At 43.1% G+C, this 26,083-nt stretch overlaps 1 protein-coding gene and 1 long non-coding RNA gene across 4 annotated transcripts in view; one reads left to right on the plus strand and one right to left on the minus strand.

The window, feature by feature from the left end:
- Positions 1–587: 587 nt before the first annotated feature.
- Positions 588–25,453, minus strand: LOC137518442 (uncharacterized). Of its 2 annotated transcripts, none has more exons than XR_011020813.1 (3): positions 25,402–25,453; positions 22,722–22,938; positions 588–865 (listed from the first exon to the last, which is right to left on the minus strand). It is a non-coding gene; the product is annotated as an uncharacterized lncRNA (long non-coding RNA). The 2 variants fall into 2 exon arrangements; XR_011020814.1 differs by lacking the exon at positions 25,402–25,453 and adding an exon at positions 25,243–25,269.
- Positions 25,409–26,083, plus strand: part of MYRIP (myosin VIIA and Rab interacting protein) — a 533,041-nt gene continuing 532,366 nt past the window's right edge. For both annotated transcript variants that reach the window (XM_068236299.1, XM_068236301.1), the window contains exon 1: positions 25,409–25,715. The gene's annotated coding sequence lies outside the window, so the exon portion shown is untranslated. The remainder of the gene's footprint in view (positions 25,716–26,083) is intronic.

Raw genomic sequence — 26,083 nt, forward strand, 5'->3', positions numbered from 1 at the left:
GTCTATCCCAGCCTGCATGGGGGACAAGGGGTTAAAAAGTTTCAGGAGGGGGGACCCCACATAATTAAAAAAAAAAAATTCCCACACTCTAAACATTAAAAAAAAATTGGGAAAATAGGAAAAAATGCCAGGGATCTTCATACAGCCATATTGCGGCTGTATAGCGATCCCTGGCCAAAACGCTGCGGCTGCGTATAGACCCCCTGGAAACCCCGTCAGGAAATTTTTTGCGCTTTCGTTTGATGCATGTAAAATTACACTACCGTACCAAAACTTTAAAATTGATTTTCTCTAAAACTATAAGGTCTTTTTGAAAAATTGTTTTTTCCTCTTATTCCTAATGATCTCCTTAACATATCCTGCAAATTTAGGGTTTCTAGCATTCAAGGTGGATTTGCTATTAACCATTAAAGTCGGCAGGTTTTTAAATGTGTTTTTTTTTTCCTTTGAAACTTTAAAATCGATTTTCTTAAAAAGGCCGATTTGAATTGTTTTTCCCTCATATCACCACTGGGGGCCCCTACAAGCTCTGGGGCCCTGGGGCAGCTACCTCCTTTGCCTCTATGGTAGCGCCGGCCCTGACTAAGAGTAGTATTGTAAATAATGTCCTAATGTAGTTATGTGCAATTTAAGTGAAAGATCCACTCATGGTTAATATTTTTAGCAAGGTTATGTAAACCGTGTCATGAGGTGAGACAAGCCAAGAGAGTTTAAACATGTGATGCAAATTGTAGTAAAGTTATAGCACTCTGCGTAGCAATAAAATGACCCAGCTGACTTCAGAGAAGGACCTTTCAAATCTCCTTTGTTACTTGTTCATGAATTCTTCCAACATGTGATGTGTAGAATCCTTGAAGAATGTGACCTACAGATAAAGAATTTTACTGTTATAAGAACATTAAAGGGTAATCCCACATTTGTTGAGAAAAACACAATGCTTTTAGTTCAGCTCTCTGAATTGCAAGGAGTAAAAGCAAACATTATTTAAGTTTGATTACTCAGCTTTTATGTGCATGTAATGGAACACAGGAGGGTCCAAGTTTGACGTCAGTCAGTGGATTAGTCCAAGTGAGTAACAATGGTATTTACCCTTTGCAGATAATTACTCATGAAGAGACATGGGAGTTCCTGGACGGTCTGGAGGCAGCAGTACTCCAAATACATACACAGTACTGTTACCAAGGTTGCAAAGAAAAGCAGTATGAACTTACTCTCAGTTTTGGAAATTTTAGCTAGCTGCAGCTTGACACGGAAGGATCATTTTTAATATTTTTTATAATATTAAATAGCAAAATGACTTGTGCAGCAGAAGTTTATATTCATGGCATTTTAATAACAATAAGGGCTTGTTCACACTTGGGGCTTAATTCCCTAAACCGTGATAAATGATATCACAGTCGCGCCAGCGCTTTGCACGTGAGATCACAGACAAGCTTGACCACATAACTTGAATTAAACAATTCTGACAAACAGATTTGCACTCATTAACCACTTTACCCCCGCGCGTACGTATTTCTCCGCCCCTTTTTCCATCCTTTAACAACCAGGGACGGAGAAATACGTACTTTCCGCGTTCCCGACGCTGTCCACGCTCCCGCTCGTAAACACGCCGCCCGCCGCTAGTAAACACGCCGCCGCCCGCTCGCCCAGAGATCAATGAACGGGAAAATCCATTCCCGTTCGTTGATCTAAGCCCCGCAATGATCCGCTGCTCTCCTATGGGCAGCGCGATCATTGTGAGAAAAAACTCACGTGTCCAGCCTCCTTATACTTCCTCCAAGCTTCCGGAAGGAAGCTTGGAGGTCGCATTAAAACAAAAAGTTACTGTGGCCATCTTGTGGCCAAATAGTAAACTACACCCTACACATTTTTCACATACAAATAAATGACTTTTACACATAAAATTAACTCATTACCTCCCACACTCCCCATTTTTATTTTTTTTTGTAATTAAAAAAAAATTAAAAAATTTACAATTAAAAAAAATACATAAATAGTTACCTTAGGGACTGAACTTTTTAAATATTTATGTCAAGAGGGTATAACACTGTTACTTTATAAACTATGGGCTTGTAATTAGGGATGGATGCAAAAATGAAAAAAATGCACCTTTATTTCCAAATAAAATATTGGCGCCAAACATTGTGATAGGGACATAATTTAAATGGTTTTATAACCGGGACAAAAGGGCAAATACATTTCATGGGTTTTAATTACAGTAGCATGCATTATTTAAAAACTATAATGGCCGAAAACTGAAAAATAATTATTTTTTTCCCCACATTTTTCCTATTTTCCCATTAAAACACATTTAGAAAAAAATAATTCTTGGCATAATGTCCCACCTAAAGAAAGCCTAATTGGTGGCGGAAAAAACAAGATATAGTTCATTTCATTGCGATAAGTAATGATAAAGTTATAGACGAATGAATGGAAGGAGCGCTGAAAGGTGAAAATTGCTCTGGTGCTCAGGGGGTAAAACCCCTCAGTGGTGAAGTGGTTAAATAAGTCTAACTTAGGAAGGTGTTTATTATCCTCGTGCCATGAGCAGGGCAACACCCCACATATTTTTTGTTTTTGTTTTTATCAAGTCCTTATTCAGTGGCGTAGTTAAGGAGCTTTGGAACCCAGTGCAAGTTTGCCTTCCCCCCAAGCATTCTAAACATAACAATTCATAAACCTGCGAAGGACATCCACAGTATAAGAGATGTAAGCAGAGGAAGGGAACAGTTTGTTAATGATTACTACTACCCAAAGCATACAGTATATAGAAGTGATCATTACCAGCATAGCACCTTTGAAGAGCAAATACTGGGGCTGAGCGAGGGCCCCTAGTTGGATCCAAAGGCCCCGGTGCAGTGTCAACCTCTGCATCCCCTATTGCTATGCCACTGTCCTTATTTATACTTTGCACAAAAAACTTCTCAAAGTGATGTACTGTGAAGTGTATCAGATACAAACATTCAATGACACAGATAAAAGTGCAAAAAACATTTTTATCAGTTTTGGCTAGTTTGCTGATTGTGTCCTCCTTGAGATTTCCCCTCTTTTCCTATATTTTATGACACCCATGAAAGAAGCTGGAAATGAGTGACATTTTCCTATCAGAAGCCCAGAAAGCAATCAAAACTCATCAAAGATTTTAACTCTGCTCTTCTCTATTCAAACATAAAAAAGCATTTTCAGCTGAAACCAGGACTTCTGACATTTACTGGAAAATGAAACAATGACTAAGCCTAAAAGATGAGAGAAAATGTAACAGGCTTTATATTAAAAATTCTGTAGGTGGCATAAAACACCTTGTGCCTGGTTTAACTTCAACAATCACCAGCGTTATGGCTTGGAAATTGTTTAACTCATGCAAATTTTCATATTATGTACTGCAATGCTTGGTGAGTATTAGCTCACCCAGCGCGTACCTGTGAAAAGGGTGTCTGGAACAAAATGGCACCAGATATAGCCAATAAACAGGATTTTGATTGTAAAAGGGTGCCAGATATAGCCAATAAATGTGATTTCACATACATAATGGCACCTAATGTAGCCAATAAATGTGATTTTGTTTATAAGTAGTACCAGATGTAGCCAATAAACACGATTTTGTTTATAAAAGGGCACCGGATATAGGCGATAAACATGATTTTGTTTACAAAAGGATGCTGGATGTAGCTGATAAACGTGATTTCTATTATAAAAGGGCTCCTGTTTGTGGCCAATGAGTATGATTCAATTTACAAAAGGCACTGGATGAAGCCACCACTAGAATATACCCCTACGCTTAATCCCCGGTGCCTAACCTTTAACCCACCCCCCCAGGTGGTACCTAAGCCTCAAACTCAAGTGCCTAACCTTAAATCCCATGGCGATGCTTAGCCTTAACTCCCCATGGCGGTGCCTAACCCTTAACCCTCCTCTGCAGTGCCTAACCTTAACCCTCCCATGGGGATGCATAACCCTTAACTCACCCGGTGCCTATCCTTAACTCCCCAAGGTGGTGTCTAACCTTAACCCCCCATGGTAGTGCATAGCCTTAACCATGGTATTCAATTAGGTTATTGTAGCTGCAATTTAGCCAGTATATGGCGTGCTTATTGTAGCCGCACTTAATGGCAAAGATGTAAACGGTATTCGCAATGATCCTTGTAGGTGCAATATTGAAAAGAACTAGTAAAGATGTAAGCGGTATTTGGCTTGATCAAAATTACCCATATCTTGTGTGGATTGCAGTAGCCACAAATAAAATAAAACTAACATTGAGGCCAAAATATAGTTGTAAAAAGTAAAAAGCTGTTATTATATTAAAGGCATATAGTCTAAGCGTAACTGAAGTCAGGTTTTTTATTGTAACCACATTTCTATGATATAGCCAATACCGACATGAAGTAGTCGTAAAATAACAGCGCACTTACAGATACTAAAGTTTATGGGGTACCCCTTTTTTACACAAAAGGCTCTCATGCCCTTTATAACTGATACCCACACAGCACTATGGAAATTTACTCATCATCATTTTAAGTGTACCTGAGATGAGGGGAACAAGAGGATCTTTACTTACCTGGGGCTTCTGCGTCTGTCAGCTCCCTGGGTGCCCTCTCGATGTGCTGCCAATAAAGTTCATGACTGACTGAGTCATGGCTACTGCGCACGCGCTGTCACAGAAATGCACCCCCTTGATTGTACTTCTGAAGTCTTGGTAGTGTGATCGAGGAGACACACAACACAGGACAGCGCATTTGCAGAAGCCCAAGACGTGGCCGAGTTGCAAACTTTATTTTCACTGACAGCAGAACAGTGGAGCAGACTAGGAGGACACAGAGGGAGCTGACAGACTACAGGCGGCTGGAATAAGCCTCAAGTAAGTAAAAATTGTCTTTTTCACATTGTTTCAGGGCTACTTTAAATGGTGATTTAGATGTAAGTAGGTAGTGTAAAAAGTTAGGGTAGATGAGCACTTAACTTATTGCCTACTTTACCCACGTACAAAATATTGTTTGCCTCAGAATAATGCTTTGGTTTTTTTTACAAAAAAAAAAAAAAACAAAGCAAAAGAATGGGAAGACAGAAGACTAGAAGAAAGAAAGATATACATTTGGTAGTAGAATATAAGTAAATTTACCAATATTCTACTACTTCATTCAAATAATTTTGGTGCTCCAGATCACTTTAATACAAAGAACTACCATGCCAATTTAAAATAACACTCAAAAACACAGTATATAAGTGAGTGCCGCCATGGACGACAAAAGATACAATACTAATTATATAGAAAATACATCCATGTTGGACAGTAAGTAACACAAGAGAGATTTATACTGTACTTAAATAGTAAATAGTAATCTTTATTAGGAACCTGAACAAATAAAATTACTTCAAATAAAAAATGCGGGCTATTTAAACATGCGGGGGAGGAGGGGTATCGGGGGAGGGGGGCAGTTCATTTAGTTAACACATTATGCTATTTTCCTCCTTAGATTGTAAGCCTTTGAAAGCCTTTGGCAAGGTCATTTCTTCCCTATTATATTCTACATGATTGTGTGCTCCTTTCCTAAGACAGCCTCGTACTTGTATTACTGGGCCAATCTAACCAGGATCATTTGAAAACACTGCAAGTTTAACCTTCCTGGCGGTAACCCCGTAGTTAACTAGTTAACTACCCACGTAGTGCGGGGTAAGCCGCGCAGGAGGTTTTCTCAGGCCCTACTGGGCCGATTTACTTAATTTTTTTTTGCTGGACGCAGCTAGCACTTTGCTAGCTGCGTCAGCACACCGATCGCCGCCACCCCGCGCTCAATTGCCGCTATCCGTCGCGCCGCACGCCCCCTCCCCCAGACCCCGTGCGCTGCCTGGCCAATCAGTGCCAGGCAGCGCCGAGGGGTGGATCGGGACTCCCAATGACGTCACGACGTCGGTGACGTCATCCCGCCCCATCGCCACGGCGACGGGGGAAGCCCTCCAGGAAGGGATTTCCTGATCGGAGATCTCCAAAGGCGATCGAAGTGGGCGGGGGGATGCCGCTAAGCAGCGGCTATCATGTAGCGAGCCCTGGGCTCGCTACATGATTTAAAAAAAAAAACTGCTGCGCTGCCTCTTGGCGGAAGTAATTAAACCGCCAGGAGGGTTAAAGCATACCTTAGTCCTCATGAACATTTAAAACCAAGGGGAACAGGCATGTGCAGTGGGCTCTCCTCATGCCCATGGCTCCCCCATTATAATGCGGTGGGCATGAGGAGAGCCCACTACACATGCCTGCTCCCGTTTTTACATTTTCATGAGGACTAAGGTATCCTTTAAAGTGGAGCTATCAGCCATACTATCTCAGAAAAAAACACATATATAAGTAGATAAATACTTGCTCTACTTACATAACATACCGTGGGATGCGAAAGTTTGGAAAACCTTGTTAATCGTCATGATTTTCCTGTATAAATGTTTGGTTGTTACGATAAAAAATGTCAGTTAAAGAGGAGCTCCAGCCTAAACAAACATACTGTCATTAAGTTTCATTAGTTATGTTAATTAAAATAGATAGGTAATATAATCTCTTACCCACACTGTTTTAAAAGAACAGGCAAATGTTTGATTTCATGATGGCAGCCATCTTTTTGGTTGAAAGGAGGTGACAGGGAGCATGAGATACCGTTCCAACTGTCCTGTGTCCTGAGCACCTCTCCCAGTTGCTAGGCAACATGAATAACAACATAGGAAATCCCATCATGCTCTGCACAGCATCAGGGAAAAAAGCCCAGGGTTTTTTTGTTTGATGTGTGGAGCTTAGATAAAAATGCAGCTAAATGATGCTTTGGTAAGAAAAACAAAGTTCTGATGCTGTGAAACTGTTAAAGAAACACCAAGCCTTTTCAGTTCTGCTGAGTAGATTTTTAGTCCGGAGGTTCACTTTAAGTATATTATATAGGAGATACACACAGTGATATTTGAGAAGTGAAATGAAGTTTATTGGATTCACAGAAAGTGTGCAATAATTGTTTAAATAAAATTAGGGAGGTGCATACATTTGGGCACTGGTGTCATTTTATTGATTCCAAAACCTTTAGAACTAATTATTGGAACTATAATTTATTTATTTATTGTATTTATAAAGCGCCAACATATTACGCAGCGCTGATTGGCTTGGTAAGCTAAGTGACCCCTGACCTACATACACAGGTGAATCCAATTATGAGAAAGAGTATTTAAGGGGGTCAATTGTAAGTTCCCCTCCTCTTTTAATTTTCTCGGAGGAGTAGCGGCATAGAGGTCTCAAAACAACTCTCAAATTACCTGAAGACAAAGACTGTTCACCCTCATGGTTTAGGGGAAGGATACAGAAAGCTGTCTCAGAGATTTCAGCTGTCTGTTTCCACAGATAGGAACATATTGAGGAAATGGAAGACCACAGGCTCAGTTCAAGTTAAGGCTTGAAGTGGCAGACCAAGAAAAATTTTGGCTAAACAGAAGGGACGAATCGTGAGAACAAAATAGATTAAAAAAGGAAAACTCTGCGCTTATAGAAAAAATTGTGGCAATACGTGATGCGCACTGATAAATGACAATACTGTAAGTTGCCTATAAATCAATGTACACAAAGTTCAGAAGTGCTCACGGCTCAAAAACAACAACAAGTTCAGTTTAACAAAGTCACCATCCAGTAGTTCAGATCAACCGACTGAGCGTCCAAGAGCTTCAACCGACTCCTTAATAGCTTGGCCAACACGTCACATAAAACATGAAAAGATAGGGCACGTAGCGTAATCCAGTTATCATATATTGAAAACAAGTGTCCTCAGTACTACTGCGCTTCAACTTCTCAAAATCCATTAAGCGCAGCTATATCTGCTTGTTTATTAATAATCATATATTGCCCATCACCATTCACCTTTCAAAAGTGATTGTAAACACCACCTCATGCAGGGACACACTCCCCCTCAATGCGCCCGCACTCACCCAGTCAGCCTCCAACCAATCCGGAGGTCTGGATACTGTATATGGCATAGACAGGGGGTATGGCAAATCGCACTTCCAGTTAGAAGGTAATCTAAAAACTTAAAAAGCGCCAGCTAGGGTAAAATCTTTTAATATCTTTAAAAAGTAAAAGAGTTGCACTCACAAGCGTGGAAGATCATAAAGTGTTTGATACATATGCCGATTGCGGTCCCGGGTAGCCGCTCACACATACGCCGCCTCAGACCCTCACGTCCTGCTGCTTCCTCATTCTGCCGGTCACGTGACGTAGCTCCGCCCTATGCATTTCGTCAGGGAACTGACTCATCAAACTTTTTAAAGATATTAAAAGGTTTTACACTATCTGGCGCTTTTTAAGTTTTTAAATTACCTTCTAACTGGAAGTGAGATTTGCCATACCCCCTGTCTATGCCATATATCCAGACCTACGGATTGGTTGGAGGCTGACTGGGTGAGTGCGGGGGCACGAGGTGGTGTTTACAATCACTTTTGAATGGTGAATGGTGATGGGCAATATATGATTATTGGATTACGCTATGTGCCCTCTCTCTTCATGTTTTATTTGACGTGTTGGCCAAGCTATCAAGGAGTCAGTTGAAGCTCTGGGATGCTCAGTCGGTTGATCTGAACTACTGGATGGTGACTTTGTTAAACTGAACTTGTATTGTTTTGAGCCATGAGCGCTTCTGAATGGTGAGAACAGTCAGTGTCAACCCACAGACCAGCACCAAAGACCTACAACATCATCTTGCTGCGGATGGGAGTCACTGTGCATCTTTCAACCATTCGGTACACTTTACACAAGGAAATGCTGTATGCGAGGGGGATGCAGGGGAAGCCTTTTTTCCGCCCAAAGCACAAACAGAGCCGCTTGAGGTATGCTAAAGAACATTTGGACAAGTCAGCTTAATTTTGGAATAAGGTGCTGCGGACTGATGAAACTAAAATTGAGTTATTTGGGCATAACAAGGGGCGTTATCAATGGAGGAAAAATAACACAGCATTTCAAGAAAAACACCTGCTACCTAAAGTAACATATGTTGGTGGTTCCATAATGTTGTGGGGCTGTGTGGCAAGTGCAGGGACTAGGAATCTTGGCAAAGTTGAAGAACGCATGGATTTCACTCAGTATCAACAGATTATGGAGACCAATGTCCAGGAATCAGTGACAGAGCTGAAGCTGCACCGGGGCTGGATCTTTCAACAAGACAACCACCCTAAACACTGCTCAAAAGCCACTAAGGCAGGGGTCCCCAACCTGTGGTCCGCGGCCCACTGCTGGTCCGTGGGACATTTGCAGGCTGTCCTCTTGCCCCCCTCCCCCCCCCCACGGCTGCCGCTGCTATTACCTTAGCCGGCGGCCGCTTCCTTATATTCCCCTTTCATGTCCGTGTGCAGTGATTGCCAGCAGCGCACAACGCGGCTGCTGTGTGATGCGGTAGGAAGCAGGGATCGGCTTCCTGTAGCGGCTATGTGTATCGCCGCTACTATGGGAGCCGCTCTCTCGGGGCACTGTACTACCCATACTAGGGCGCTATACTGGGCACTATACTAGCTATAATGGGTATTATACTAGGTATACTGGTCACTATACTAGCTATACTGGGCACTATACTAGCCATACTGGGCACTATACTAGCTATACTGGGCACTATACTAGCTATACTGGGCACTATACTAGCTATACTGGACACTATACTAGCCATACTGGGCACTATATTAGCTATACTGGCCACTATACTAGCTATACTGGGGCACTACCTACCCATACTGGGACTATACTAGCTATACTGGCCACTATACTAGCTATACTGGGACACTATACTAGCTATACTGGGGCAACTATGCTAGCTATGCCGCCCCCCCCCCCCCGTAACACGCACAACACTGTCCACTAGGACACGCAACCCCCCCCCCCCTTCAACCCCACCCAAACACTTCACTGCAACCCCCCCTCCCCCCCCCCCCCGCCCTCCGGAGTCCCCGGAAAAACATTTGGTCAGAAAGTGGTTCCCGTGCTGGAAAAGGTTGGGGACCCCTGCACTAAGGCATTTAACAAGTACAACATTCTGGAATGGCAATCTCAGTCCCCAGACCTGAATATAATTGAAAATCTGTGGTGTGAGTTAGAGAGCTGTCCATGCTCGGAAGCCATCAAACTTGGATGAACTGGAGATGTTTTGTAAAGACAAATGGTCCAAAATACCTTCAAACAGAATCCAGACTTTCATTGGAACTTACAGGAAGCATTTAGAGCAGGGGTCTCAAACTCGCGGCCCGCGGGCCATTTGCGGCCCTCGATACAATATTTTGTGGCCCTCGCCGGCAAAAGCTTCCTTATAGTTCGCTTCAGTGCTCCCAAGTAATCGGCCGCATCCCCGCCGCTAAACGAGGGCTGCAGAGCCCCCAAATCGTCCGGGGGGGGGGGGGGGGCAATCCGCCGGCATTTCCTGGAAGTAGCAGAGCTTTCAGCTTCACCTCTGCCCCTCCTGACGTCAATCGCCGCACGGATCTCCGCCTCTCCCCGCCCCTCTCTGTGAAGGAAGAGTGAGAGGGGCGGGCAGAGGCGGTGATGCACCGCGATTGTGAAATTCCTTATGGAGCTCAGCCTCATCCTGACTTTGCCTCCTGCGGCCCCCAGGTAAATTGAGTTTGAGACCCCTGATTTAGAGGCTGTAATTTCTGCAAAAGGAGTATCTACTAAATATTGATTTCATTTCTTTTTTCTGGTGCCCAAATGTATGCACCTGCCTGATTTTGTTTAAACAATTATTGCACGCTTTCTGTAAATCCCGTAAACTTAACTTCACTTCTCAAACATCATTGTGTGTGTCTCCTATATGATATATTTAACTGACATTTTTTATTGTGACAACCAACAATTTATACAGGAAAATCATGATGATTAACAACGTTGCCCAAACTTTTGCACCCCACTGTATGTATTGCACTGTCCACGTTTTCTATAGTCAAAAAAGAGAAAATCCTTCTTAGGATTTTCCATTTTGTATATGTCTACCTTGAATCCAATTTCCTCTTTAAAGAACAACCGACACCCATGCTAACCTAGAAATAAAAACCACATATATAAGTAGATAAATACTACTTCAACTTGCATAACAGATGTATTGTGCTATCCACGTAATGATTCCTGTGAATTTTACAAAGGAAAAGCAGAAAATCCTTTTCTAGGCAGTGGCCATCTTGCCAAGCTAATGCTGACATCATATCCTCCTTGACTCTTGTTCCCCCCCCCCCCCCTCTCTTCTCTTGCTCATTGTGTATTCATTAGCTGCCCTCCTCCCAGTGTCTTTTTCTTTTATTTACACATCCAATCACTGAGTCACCTCAGCCTTGCTTGTAAGTGATCAGCTAGGCAGGGAAATAAATGGAAGAGGAGGAATATATTATAGATAAAAAGAACTCCCAGCATTCAAAAGAACTCCCAGCATTCAACTTTTTGGCATTGTTTGGCACTAGGGCCAGTGCTCCTATAGTATGTAATAACTCCAAACCATAACAGCAGAAAAAAGTTTTGAATGCAGAATTAGCATCTTTATCACTTAATACACTCAGACCAGTTGCTGTTGACATTTGATTTTTATGGTGACAATACCGCTTTAAGTTACTCTGTCTTTGTACCATTGCCTTACCCCCTCCCAGTCTTCAGACACTTCCACCCAGCTCTGCAGTAGAAAGTGCATTGAGAAATATTGGCCAATCAGAAAGGAACAGAGGTGTGGGAGGGGAAAACTGGAGGGAAAGAGACTTCAGCCAATCAGGCTGCATTAGTTAAGTCTGAGGGGAAAGTAAACAAGAAAAAGAGAAAACCCAACATACACTGCAACTTCCTTTGTGTAGCAGATGTACCAAATAAGAGCCAGGGAAACTGGGGAATGATGTTTTATAGATAAGAAAGATAAGAGTGATTTTTAACTTTTGGATTGCCTGGTTAGCATCCTTATTACTTGTTTACCAGATAAAAATAAATAATTGATTTTTGATTTTATGTCCGACAGTTAAAGGGACTCCGAGCTCAAGTTAAAAAGGAAAATAGTACTCACCCGGGGCTTTCTGCATCCCAGTACTGGTCAGGAGGTCCCACGACGGCGTCCCGGCTCCTCTCCTAGGCCCCGCTCTGGCATGGCTGCCCGGTGGAAGCCCGGCGACACTGGGCCGAGTGTCGGGCTCCTTCTTCCGCGTATGACACGGCTGACGTCACCACGTTGGTGCGCTTTAATTGCGCATGCACAGTACTTTCACGCCGGCCGCCGTGATGATGCGAGGCGGCAGGCGTGGTGACGTCAGCCGCGTCATACGCGGAACAAGGTGCCCGACACTCGGCCCAGTGTCGCCGGGCTGCCGCCGGGCAGCCATTCCAGAGCAGGGCCTAGGAGAGGAGCCAGGACCTCCCTACCAGCACTGGGCTGCAGAAAGCCCCGGGTGAGTACTATTTTCCTTTTTAACTTGAGCTCAGAGTCCCTTTAAGGTGGCCACACATCATGCAATTTTTTAAAATACTGTATCTGTTCAATTCAAGAATAGCAATAAATGTTTCTGACTGATTGTAACAATTCAAAAATCTGACCAATGTACCACACACCTACAGTATGTTCAATTTTTCCCCAATCATGAATAAAATAATTGAAAGCTAAGAAAAAATGGATTGGAACTGTACATCAAGTAATTGACAATCCATCACACACCATTCAATTATTGATAAAGCTGGTCTGAAATTTCCAAAATATCCAATCTCCAAAAATGGAAAAAAAAAACAGGAAATTTGATTGGATTTATCGATTGAAAACAAAGAAAAGCTTTTGATCTTTCGAGACAACCGATCAAAATTATCAAATTAGGGAGAAATTGGATCTTTTAATTGTATGGGGTGTGGCCACCTTTACTCTTTAAAAGGGTGCCGCCATCTCCGCTTTTGATTATAGTGGCTGTACAGAAATCTTGGCATTAACTGTATTAAACAGGTGCAGCGATAAGCAGCTATTTTTAGCTGCTATTTTCTATGTGTAGCCGCTGTTTGTAGCTGATATGTCATCGCTATTTGTAGCCGCAATTTGGGTGCCCTTTTAAACAAGATCCCTGGGGTAAAGTTAGGTGGTGGGGTTAAGGTTACTTGGGGTGTGTGTGTGTGTGTGTGTGGGGGGGGGGGGGTGTTAAGGTTAGTTGCCAGGTTAGGGTAATGCACCACTATCTATTACCCTTTCATCAACTTAAACAGTACTATAACCTCTCAAACCACATGTTATTCCGATTTCTTCAATTAAGGCATGTTGCACAATCACAATTCGGTCACGATAGGATTCAACTAGACTCCAACCCCATTGAAGCACTTCTTATGATAGAAGGTCTTGGTAAACCTTTATCGAATATCTATTCAGAACTACTCTTATATCTGGGACATAGTACAGACAGACTCAAGACTCAATGGAGGGCGGATTTGGGTGACATAGACGATGAGGACTGGGAAGAGGTGATAGGTAGAGGGGGCAGAATTCCTAATATCTCCTAGAGATAGACTAGTTCACCTTAAATACATCCACAGAACCTATTTCACACCCAGTAGACTTCACAAGATGAATATCTTTTACTCTAATCTTTGCACAAGATGTCAGGCAGCTGAGGGAACATATAGTCACATGTTTTGGACCTGTCCAGCATTAGCAGGCTTCTGGGGTCAGGTGGAGAAAGTTATTGGACGAATTCTCGATTGTCCATTTAAACTAGAACTTCAGTTAGCTTCTCTTGGGCTATTTGGCCATGGTCAATTCTCTAAACATAAGAAAAGTACGATTTTTACACTGTGCCACATTGCAAGAAAAATTATTCTGACCCATTGGAATCAGCCAGCCATTCCTAACAAAATCAAATGGATTAATACAGTTAACAAAGCTTTACCGCTATATAAACTTACCTATAAAAGTAGGAACTGTCCCAATAGGTTTGATGGAGTTTGGGCAGCATGGTGCGATAAATATCTTAGAAATATAGTTACGGATGTATAAAAACCCTCTATTCTCTATATTATAGATAGTAATACTTCATATTGCAACATGGTGAATCCGGCACTGCAGGGAGGCAGGTGCAGCCACAATGGGTAGACGTGTATGATCTTTTATCCTACTCATCTGAATGGTATGGTTATAATGCAATAATATCTTCCCTCAAATGGAAACTGTGCGTTAGTGATATTGATATTTGCTATGATATGATGGCATAATGTTGTAAATATTACTTTCTTACTCTTTTTCTTTCTTTCCTCTTTCTCTATGAATACTCAGACAATACTCTGGAACATGGAGTGAACTCTCTCTTTACTCTCTACTTTTCTCTTTCTCATTTTCACTCTCCCTGAGTGGTGTACTGTTAAGGTGATAAATAAGAAACACCAAGAGCTCAGTATAGTGTAGTATGTATTGAAAACCGTGGATAAATGTAAGTGTGAGATGAATATACTCAACCACTGTAGATGCAGGTGAGAAGATTAGAAGTGTCCTCACTCAGGATTAAGATGTCGCTCTCTGTAGATCAGAAAAGTAGGGGTAGGTCACCTCTCCACCAGGGGTGGACACAGTATTATCGTAAGAGAACAGAGGCGCCAGCAGGATAAAAGGTAATAACAATTTTAAAATTTGCTGGGAGGCAGTGGTGGACTTACCTCCGGAAAGCAGACTCAAAATACTGTCTGAATTAACCACTTAAAGGGACTCCGAGCTCAGAGTAAAAATAAAATTTGAACTTAAACCGCGCATGCGCCGTGCTGTCACGCCGGCCGCCGTCATGACGCGCGGCGGCCGGCGTGTGACGTCATTTGTGGCGTATACGGAAGGAGAAGGCCCAACACTCGCCAGTGTCGCCCGGGGGACCGGCCTGTCCGCGCTATGCGGACAGCCGCCGGGAGAAGAGCCAGGAGGCCGGCGTGGGACGTCCCGACCAAGGCTGGGATGGAGAAAGCCCCAGGTAAGTTCAAATTTTATTTTTACTCTGAGCTCGGAGTCACTTTAAGCCCAACTGGACAAATATATTTGTCCAGTGTTGTTGTGGACAGTGCACCACCAGTTTGCTACTAAATGAGGCACATGTGGTATAATTTTAACCGTGACGAGTTGTGGAAACTTTTTTGGTGTGTCTAAAACCTGTGAACCACCTCACATGAAAAATAGGTAGGGACAAACTCAATCAAATATAAAAAGTCATTTTCAGAATTATGATCAAACTTGGGAAAGTTTTAGCAACACTACAAGAGACACATGTGGTATCATTTTAACCGTGATAAGTAGTAGAATAGAGTGTAAAGAGTTTTAGGGTTGAGGCGCATGTCTCCTGTATTTTTTTAAGTCACACGCCGGCGCCGAGCTCGCTGATATAATACAGATGCTGTGACTCCTACTGTATTTTGCCTGAGGAAGCGGGATGTATGGCCCGTGAAACGCGTTGCATTGTTTTTTGGAGTTCCGAATAAATTGTTGACTGTCTGAATCGCAGTCCTTGCCTGTGTCTGTTTGGAGGGGGTAAGACCACCGCTGCCTCCTCTGTTTAACCAGTTGGTTTTTTAAGTTCATTTAATTACCTTTTATTCTTTTGGCGCCTCTGTATCTTGTACACTACATTGAGTCCACCCTGGGTGGAGGGTTGTTACCCTATCTTCCTGTCTACAGAGAGCGACTTTTTATTCCTGAGTGGGGTCAGGATTGTTCTCCCCACCTGCCTATACAGTGGTTGCCTATTGGTAACCCTGGTTTGTGAGTATAATTTTAACTTCTCATTTATTTTGTTGTCCCCAAGACGAATTACACTATTGGGGCTCTTGGTGTCCCTCTGCTTTATAAGTCTAATATTGTTTCCAGTACAGGAAGAGTTAAGAAACTCCAGTTGTTTTCTATGCAAAAGAGCCTTTGAGCTCCACGACTTTCAAAGTCACAGAGAGCTCTGTCTTCTGAAGCTTGTTATCTCAACTGTTAGTCATTGTATTTTCATTTTCTCTGCAGAGGACAGGTCAATAGTTCATTGGCCTGCCCTGTAAAATCATTTAGAATGCCGAGTAGTGTGCAAACTGCAAATATTAGAGAATGATGCAATGTTATAAAAACACTATATAACTGAAAATAAAAATATGAGAATATTTTCTTTACTACTAATCTTCTTAGCTGTACTACACAACCAATTCATTATATCATAATTTTTTTTCTGCTTCAGTGTCTCTTGATGAAGCCCTCATGGCGGGGCGAAACGATCGTCGACCAATCCTCCTCCGCACCTCCTGTCACTCCACCAAGCTGCACAACCCTTTGGGACCTGATAAGTATCTTTTTGTACTTTTGTACTTTTTATCTGCCATGTCATTTTTTAAGAAGATGTTGGAATAAAGTGCAAGTGTTTTTTAAGACACAAGTGAGTTGCTCCTGGATCTCTTTTTCTTTGTATTGTGGATTACCAGATAAATATTCATCATTTATCCCTATAGCCACTATTTATATGGGCGGCAATGACAGGGCCCTGCCTTCCACAATTAGCGAGCACCCGCATTTCCTGTTTACCCTGAGAGGGCCAAATGTAAAACTTGCTCTGGGGCCGATGACTCCTCAGCTACGCCACAGCTTCTGACACTAACCAATAATAGGTAACACTAAATGCACAAAGGAATCAGATTTATTATGTTTGAAACTGACTGCGCCTTTCTATAGTATAGTTAACATGTTTACCCTGAGAGGGCCAAATGTAAAACTTGCTCTGGGGCCGATGACTCCTCAGCTACGCCACTGCTTCTGACACTAAAAAATAATAGGTAATACTGAATGCACAAAGGAATCAGACTTATTATGGTTGAAACTGACTGCGCCTTTCTATAGTATAGTTAACATTTTTGTTCTTAAGATTATTATTTATAACAAAAATGATCACTGTATAAATATTGTACTATTAATACTGAGAATAATCAATGTCATAGTATAGACGTTACACATATTTGAACTTTGACAATTAGGACTTTCTCAAATGGGTGAATCAGTGAGAATCAGAGCATCAGAAGTGCAGGTTGACATCCAGCATCATTAGTGAGCATTTGAGTATTCTAACATGGCTCATCATCACACATGAATACTGTTCTATGAGTAATCAGGGCCACTGAATGTTTGGCACAGCCCTTTTCTTGGTTCTCTGATATCAGCCCAGTGCTGCAATGATTGGCCAACAGCTGGCACCTAAGTGACCTCTAGTAGTTGGACATCACTGTCACAGCCAAACAAATAGCAAGCAAAGCACCCTTTGCATCCATGCAGATGTGTACCGTTCTTGCTGGCACTCAACAGCATGTAAATGATTTTTCCCATGTGCAATTTTAGCTGTATCCTCTGTCTGCATTATACACATTGTTACCAATCAAACCCCTAATGTGACTGTTCACAAAATTAAAGCCCGATTAAACCCTTTCCCTGCAACCCAATTTGTCCTAAATGAGAACACCTACTGTCAAGCAGCTTTTAGACATTTTGCACTAATTAGGTTTACTTGGGATTGTTGACAAGAAAGCCTACATGAAATAGAACATATTATATATTGTCCTTTACGTAATGAATTGTGCTTGAAAACTGAAACTAATTTTGTACGTTTTCTGGACATATAACAAAATTATTGAGTGAAATATGTTAAAAAAAGTGAAATAAAAAATAAAATATTTTTCTGTTGTTTTTTTTTTTCAAAGAAGAATTACATTTAGAAGCACAAGCCTTGGAACAAACTACATGCTGTTGAACACGTTTTTGCTGATATCTAATCCTATCAGCCACTCAACATCGGTGAGAGTATAATTTACTACTATTGCCTAGGAGCTATTACGTTTACATGCTGTGGACTGGGTCTAATAGAGTGTCACAGAGACTTTAAACCGTTCGTGGTGGACTTGCTGTTTTAAAACAAAAGCCTACATTTTGATTGTGTAATTGGGTTGTTGTTTGCTAAATGAGGGTGCGAGCGCTGTACACAATTTTGTTTACAAGAATTACATTTACTGACAAAAATGGTACTGTTTGTAAAAGCCCTGAATCCAACCATACCAGATATGTATTGGTATCCCACTTTTCCTGTCCTGGAATAGGTGCACCAGTACAGGTAGCCAGATATAGGTGCAGCCAGTATAGGTAGCCTGGAATAGGTGCGCCAGTACAGGTAGCCAGATATAGGTGCAGCCAGTATAGGTAGCTGGAATACAGTAGGTGCTACCAGTACAGGTAGCTAGATATAGATGCAGTCAGTATAGGTAGCCAGGAATAGATGTAGCCAGATATATATATATATATATATATATATATATATACAAGTAGCCAGGTATAGGTGCATCCAGTATAGGTAGCCAGGTGTAGGTGCCACCAATACAGTTGGTCAGGTATAGGTGCAGCCAGTATAGGTAGTCAGGTATAGGTGCCGCCAGTACATGTAGCCAGATATAGGTGCAGCCAGCATAGGTAGCCAGGAATAGGTGCCCCAGTATAGGTAGCAGGTATAGATGCCACAATATAGGTAGTAGGTATAGGTGCCAACAGTATAGGTAGCAGGTATAGCTGCCCCACTCTAGGTAGTAGGTATAGGTGCACCCAGTATAGATAGCAGGTATAGGTGCCATTGTGGGGAGGGGGGTCATCATTATCATCCCTCCCTCCACATGGTCCCCCTTCCTGTGACCCCCTGCAGAGCTGGAGCGCAGCGGTGCGGTGTGTAATTAACTCACCTGCTTGCTCGCAGCAGGACTGGCAGCAGGGTCCTCTCTTGCCGCCCGATCTCTGTATGATACGTATGTAATCACGCATCACACAGGGGAACAGGAAGAAGAGAAGAGACGGCTGCCGGCGGGGAACATGTGGCATGGAGCAAGCAATTGGGTGAGTAATTACACACCGACCGCTGCTCCAGGTCTGCAGGGAAGCCCAGGAGGGGGGCTCATGTGGAGGGAGGAAGAAGTGATGTCAGACCCCTCCCCACTGTTTCCTAGGGGACGAATTGCCCAAAAAAGTATTAGGTACATTTTTGGCACTTAGAAACCTTGCCTGCCAAAACGTACCTAGTACGTGCTTGGCAGGGAAAGGGTTAAAGCCACAAATGTGTTTGCTTGTTTGTTTTTTTAGTCCTGTGGGTTGTTACTGTAGGTAGTCACTGCAGGGCTGGTTTTATTTATATACAAGTAGGCGATCAGCAAAGTGCTGTGCCAATGTTATCCCTTGTGAGCATTCTCACTGCAGAGTTGCGATTTGTATAACATTGCACTGAAACATCACACTGCACAATTGCAATCAGTAGGAAATTGTGATTGTGTTTTGCAGTGGGAATGAGCTCTTAGGCTGGGTTCACATTTGCGTCAGCAGTCCGGATTTTCCGGACCGGATCCGGAACGTATACTGTACAAACGGAACGGACGTTTGGCAATCCAATGATAGTCTATGGATGCGTACATACTCGTCCGTTCCACGCGGACCGGATCTGGACCGGATACGGACTCCGGACACTTTTCCAACTTGCTCTATTTTTCACGTACGGAGGATCCGGCCGCCGCACCTGGACCGGATCCTGACTGCACCATCCGCACAGCTGAACCAATGAGAAACGTAAAGGAGGCAACACACTGGCTATAAAAAATCTGTACGTTCTACCCACTGCCTATCCGTTTTCATGGGCCCAGCGCTTGAGGAGTGGAGCAGCAGTATAACCAATAAGAAAAGATCATCTGCATGAGGTATAAATTGAAATTCACAATACCAGGTTCAGCTTCAAAACATTATCTTTATTCAAAACACCAAGACCAAACAATGACAAAAAATAAAAACACTTAAAATATGGGTCATAGACCCTGGGGATTCTGGTACAAACATATAATATCTAAATATACTGTGGTTGGTTCGAAAGAATCAACTAATCACAGTAACACTGGATAGTAACGTATGTCTAAAGAGGTCCAGTCACAAAAAAGATTAAGTGACCGGTCTCACTGATAATGAGTCCATAAAAATCAAAGACTCAGCAGCATAAATGGCTACAACACTCCCTGGTCAGCAAAGACATGGCACAATACACTGAGTAATCAAATACTAAACCTCTTGCACAACATGGACAATAAGTTATTCATCATATGCATAGCAAATGCCGGTCAGCGCTCCCAGCGAGACAGTGGAAAAAGTATGAAAGATCAAAGTGTTACCTGCCCGTGAGTGTACCAGTGCACACGGTCCCCAGAGCCCCCTCCACGCGTATCACGGCTCCTGCCGCTTTTTCAAGAGGTGCAAATAAGGTGCAAGGTGCGCATCTAAATAGTAACGCCGTACGTCCCTGTTAACAGTCACTGCCTATCTTCCATGCGTGGCCACGAATGTGCGGAGTGACGCCGCTCATCTCCACTGGAGCGAGCGGCGCATCTGTGCATAATGAGTTTAAAGGGACTCCGAGCAGTGCAGAAACTATGGAAAGATGCATATCATTTTAAAGCTCTCTTTCTCCTCTTTCCAATGATATATAAACCACCACCCTACGTCTTTTAGTTTTCGCTATTTTCGCGATTGAAATTGCCGTGGCCGCGATTTCGATCGCGAAAATAGAGAAAACTAAAAGGCGTAGGGCAACGATTTAGGTGTCCTTAGAAAGAGGAGAAAGAGAGCTTTAAAATGATATCCATCAAGCCATAGTTATATTGTATTACACAGGACGACGCTTTCCCCAGTGTCAGCAGCTCCATTCTGCTGAGTGCAGCTGCTGACTTTGACAAAAAGTCGCCCTGTGTAATACAATATAACTATGGAAAGATGGATATCATTTTAAAGCTCTCTTTCTCCTCTTTCTGACGACACCTAAATCGTTGCCCTACGCCTTTTAGTTTTCTCTATTTTCGCGATCGAAATCGCGGCCGCGGCAATTTCAATCGCGAAAATAGCGAAAACTAAAAGGCGTAGGGTGGCGGTTTATATATCATTGGAAAGAGGAGAAAGAGAGCTTTAAAATGATGTGCATCTTTCCATAGTTTCTGCACTGCTCGGAGTCCCTTTAAGTCAGAGAGGGGATGCGGAAGTAGTAAAGAGTGAAAGCGCTGGTAGCACAGGCTGATAGCCATATGCACATATATAAATATAATCAATTAAAAACCAAAATAGCAATACAAGGGAGCAATGAGATCACAAAAGGTCAAGAGAACTATTGTAATAAAATAAATACGCAAATATGAAGAACATTCGTATCAAAAATATATAACTCTATCTAGTGGTCATAATACAAAATGTGGCAAGTCTCAATTATACAAAGAAATAAAAAATAGTACATATAAAGTGATGTGTATGCAAAACACAATAAATATGATGAGTCAATTATATAATATAAAAGGTTAGGAAAAAAAATGGATGAATAAATAAATAAATGAAAATCTATTGTGGAAAACTTTGAGTGTGTCCCGGAGTAATTCATACGTAGAATTTCTTCTAATTCTTGTGTGAAAAAGTGCTAGTGCTTAAAGTGCCAATGTGGTATCGATATATCACTAGGAGAATAAAAAAGTGTGAATAAATCAAACCTAAATATAAAAAACAATTAAAACATACATAATAACACTAAGAAATAATAACTGGTTAATAAGTGCAAGTGTACAAATCAACTGAAATGACATGTTGTGGGGCTGTACTCACTCTGCTCACACAACATAAATGTGCAAAACTCCTAGTGCCACATATAGATGCTGCAAACTGTACTACTCATCTAGGACAAATAAAACCAAAGTGACAATGCAAAGTGCATAGTGCATAGAATAAGTTGTGCAAACACAAATTTGTGTGCTGCTGAGTCTTTGATCTTTATGGACTCATTATCAGTGAGACCCGTCACTTAATCTTTTTTGTGACTGGACCTCTTTAGACATACGTTACTGGCCAGTGTTACTTTGATTAGTTGATTCTTTTGAACCAACCACAGTATATTTAGATATTATATGTTTGTACCAGAATCCCCAGGGTCTATGACCCATATTTTAAGTGTTTTTATTTTTTGTCATTGTTTGGTCTTGGTGTTTTGAATAAAGATAATGTTTTGAAGCTGAACCTGGTATTGTGAATTTCAATTTATACCTCATGCAGATGATCTTTTCTTATTGGTTATACATGTGTAGTTTACATCTGCTGGGGCACTTATTATGGTGCCAGTTTTATATAGACTCAGTCATGTTGAGTGGAGCAGCAGTGACTTGTGGCTGGAAATATTTGGCAGCATGTCGGACGAAGAGGTGAGGCCCTACACACCTGAGGATCTGATTCTACAGGTGCAGCAGCTACCTGCCTGGTGCACCCACCATCTCCTGCAAGGAGCACGCCTTCTTCCCACATAGTATAGGTAAAAATCAAAAAGGAGACAATTCCCAGGTAAAATGAGTACAAAAACACTGGATCCATGGTCCAAACTGCAGTCTCTATATCCAAGGATGGTCACCACATGTCAGGCTGTCTCCAACAATGACCCCAGGGCTTCTGCAGACCTCCCAGACCCCAAGAATTTATATAGTCTGTATCTCTTTAAAAATGGATCCGGATATCAACCTGATCACCTACTGATGAAAAAAAGGATGCAAACGGAACGCATCCGGACCGGATCCTGAGTGCAACCGTACGCATCCGGTCCGGATGCGCACGGAACGGATCCGGAAATCCGTTCCGTTTTTTGCAAAAACGCAAGTGTGAACGAGGCCTAAATGTTTTGGATAAGGCAGGGAAATATTTAAACATTACTCATACCTTTGTTGCTATGTCACCACGTGTTGCTGATTACTCTGTCACCACTAGGAAGTGAGCACAACTGGGAACTTCTGATCCTGATCTAGGTAGGTATGTGAAGCCCTGGAATTGGAAGGGGGAACCTGCAGTGGGGATGAGGAAAGCTGGCAGGTGGTGAAATCCAATAATGCAGGGACAAATCCTGAGAGCTGCTTCCTCTGGAAGTATGGAAGATCTTCTACATTGGGCACAGTTATAAACAAAATATAAATGTTTTAAATGAAAATATTTTGCTTCTCTTGCTATACTTGGCAATTCTTCTGGAGTGACTGGGTGTAAAGAAGGAATAGACAAAAGACATAAGCATTTACTGTATAAAAGCAAATCATTTCCCTATATATTAAATTCATTCCATACTGTAGACCTGGAGGATGACTGCTTATGATGTCACTCACTCATACCTTCCCCATGTGAGTGTTGTGTTGCATACTGAGAAGCATGCAGTAAATGAAAAGTGCTTCACTGCCACTGCTATTGCATGCATTAAGCAGTAATGCACTGCATGCACTGTGTTGGGATACCGTAGTCTGTGGGATTGCCGTAGTCTGTGGGATTGCTAGTCTGCAGGCGAGCAACGCATCTGTACATCGTAGGGTCCTGAACTGTTGCCCAAAGGATCAATTCCAGGTCCCTAAGGTGACAATAATTGAATGTGTTTACTTCGTTTTATTTCCCCGCTGAAAGGAAGTTGGTTAATAATTCCAACAGGGACACTAGGGGGCAAAACAAATAAAGCATATTTTGTACCAAGAAAGGTCAGAACCACACCCAGCCTTTGATACAGTATGTGATGTTGCACAGGGTCAGGGCCACCATCAGAACTTTTGGGGCCCCTCACACATCATTAGGCAGGTCCCCCCTCCGTCGCTGGGCCCACCCACCGGTTGCTGTGCCAGCCCACTAGCCACCCCACCCGTGTCCGTGTACAAAGTGCGCTGCGGTAAAAAATGTGCATGGCTCCGACACTGAAGAAAGCGGCATGCACAGCGTGATGCGGCAAAAAGAGGGCGTGACCGCGGCATGTTGTGGGTGGGGCCAAATACTAGCAAAATACAGGTAGTCCCCGGTTAAAAAATCAGATAGGGACTTGTAGGTCCGTTCTTATCCTTTATCAGTTCTCTTTTGTCCCCCTCTTTTCTTCTGGTGCCTCTTTTGTCCCCCTCTGTCTCTCCTCAGTTTGTGCCTCTTTTGTGTCCCTCTGTGTGACCTCATGTCCCCATCTCATCTCTTTTCTCCCTGTGCCTGTTTTGTCTGCCTCTGTTACCCCTGTGCCTCTTTTTTCCCCCTGTGTTACCTCTTGTCCCCTTCTGTCTCAGCTCGTCCCCCTGCCCTAGCCAGGTATAGGTGCCACTAGTATAGGTAGCCTAGTATAGCCGGTGCCCCAGTATAGACCAGCAAGATACAGGTGCCCCAGTATAGGCATTTAACTATAGGTGGTGCCCCGGTATAGGTAGCCTGGTATGGGTGGTGCACCAGTATAGGTTAGTCAGGTACAAGTGCCCCCAGTATAGGTAGAAAGCTATAGGCGCCCCGGTATAAGTAGCCAAGTATAGATGGTGCCCCAGTATTGGTAGCCATGTACAGGTGGTGCCCTCAGTAAAGGTAGCCAGGTATAGGTGGTGCCCCAGTATAGGTAGCCATGTACAGGTGGTGCCCTCAGTAAAGGTAGCCAGGTATAGGTGGTGCCCCAGTATAGGTAGCCATGTACAGGTGGTGCCCTCAGTAAAGGTAGCCAGGTATAGGTGGTGCCCCAGTATAGGTAACTAGGTATAGGTGGTTCCAGACCCAGTATAGGTAGCCAGGTACAGGTGGTGGCCCAGTATAGGTAGCCTCTAGCCAGATATAGGTGGTGCCCCAGTATAGAAAGTCCACTGTAGCAAGCGAGCCAGCACATGTGGCCCTTCCAGCGCTTTGGGGGGGGGGGGCAGGGCCCTCAGAAGCCCTGGGCCCCTCACTGCAGTGTCATTTGTCTCCCCTCCTCCCGATGGCTGCCCTGCACAGGGTACCATAACTGCACTCAAAAATGGACTTGTAAGGGGGGTGAGGGGAACAGCACCAGCTCTAGTCTAAACTGTATATGAACTTTACTTGTTAAAGAGGAACTTGAACCCATGATTGAACTTCATCCCTATCAGCAGCTGATACCCCTTTCCCACAGGAAATCTAAAGATGTCACTAACAGTGATAAACTTAAGAATGTAAATCAGCGAGGGGCAAACACTGACTAAATAATCTATAAATGAATATTGTTAATAATAAGAAATTGTATTCCTTATGTTATTTTCACGACAGTTCCTCTTTAACTTTGGATTGCTGCACCCCATTTCCTGTCTCTAGGCCACGAAGTTTCCAGAACGATTAGAAGAAAACTCCACAATGGAGATTCAGACATTAATTAAAGACAATTCTGATATTAATTCCTTTCAAACCTTTCTTAAATGAAATGATTTTCTTCCTGGAGTTTTGCTTTTTCAATACTAACCGCACGTAAATTAGGCTACATTCATAACCTCAGAGTTCACACAGTGCAGCGGTGTATAGGTAAAGTAATCATCATCACACAGGCACAGCACCACCTAGATGCCAGCAAGGCAGCAGCACGTCTGTGGGGAAGCCTGGGATGCCACACTACACGTCTCACCGGCTCAGTCACAGAACGGTGACCTGGTCCCGGACTAGCCAGCAGCCTTCTTGCTGAGGAAGAGTAGGAGCGGCGCAGTGCGTACACACACAGGCACACGCTGCTGGCTGGAAAAGGGCTGCTGATGCTGAACTGCAGCTGCTGTATTCCTCGCTTCCAGCAGCCCAGCCTACAGGAGTGTACCGCAGCCCAGCATCCAGGCAGCTGCAGTCACGGGAGCCACACCGACCTCATCCCTGTGACATACTGGTGCTCTGTCTCCAGCAGCAGATTACCTTCTGTGCTCGCTGCCCTACTGCTAAACTGGCACACAGGTACCATCCTCTCATCTTCCTAATACTGTATGTGTGTAGGAGGGTGTGGGCTGGGGTCACTACTGGCACTAGGTATCATCCTGCAATCCCCATGAGGCTATCTTGTGGGCTGCAGGAGTTTGAAATGAGAGTGATGGCAATAACTGGGATCTGAGCAGCATGTCACAGGGAATTCTGATGTGTTGTACTAGAGAGGAGTATCGGTAGGGTACAGACTGGTTATTTTTATGAATGTAGGATGCTATGATTGCTGCATAGAGGTCAGTCACTGGTGTCCTAGTTTTTAAGTTAGTTTAATTCTGGCAGCATGCTTGTACTGGCAGCAGGCAGATGCTGTCCTTTGGTCCAGTCTCTGATGCTCATCATAC

The sequence above is a fragment of the Hyperolius riggenbachi genome, chromosome 5 (assembly GCF_040937935.1).
Source record: "Hyperolius riggenbachi isolate aHypRig1 chromosome 5, aHypRig1.pri, whole genome shotgun sequence".
In the NCBI taxonomy this organism is placed as follows: domain Eukaryota; kingdom Metazoa; phylum Chordata; class Amphibia; order Anura; family Hyperoliidae; genus Hyperolius; species Hyperolius riggenbachi.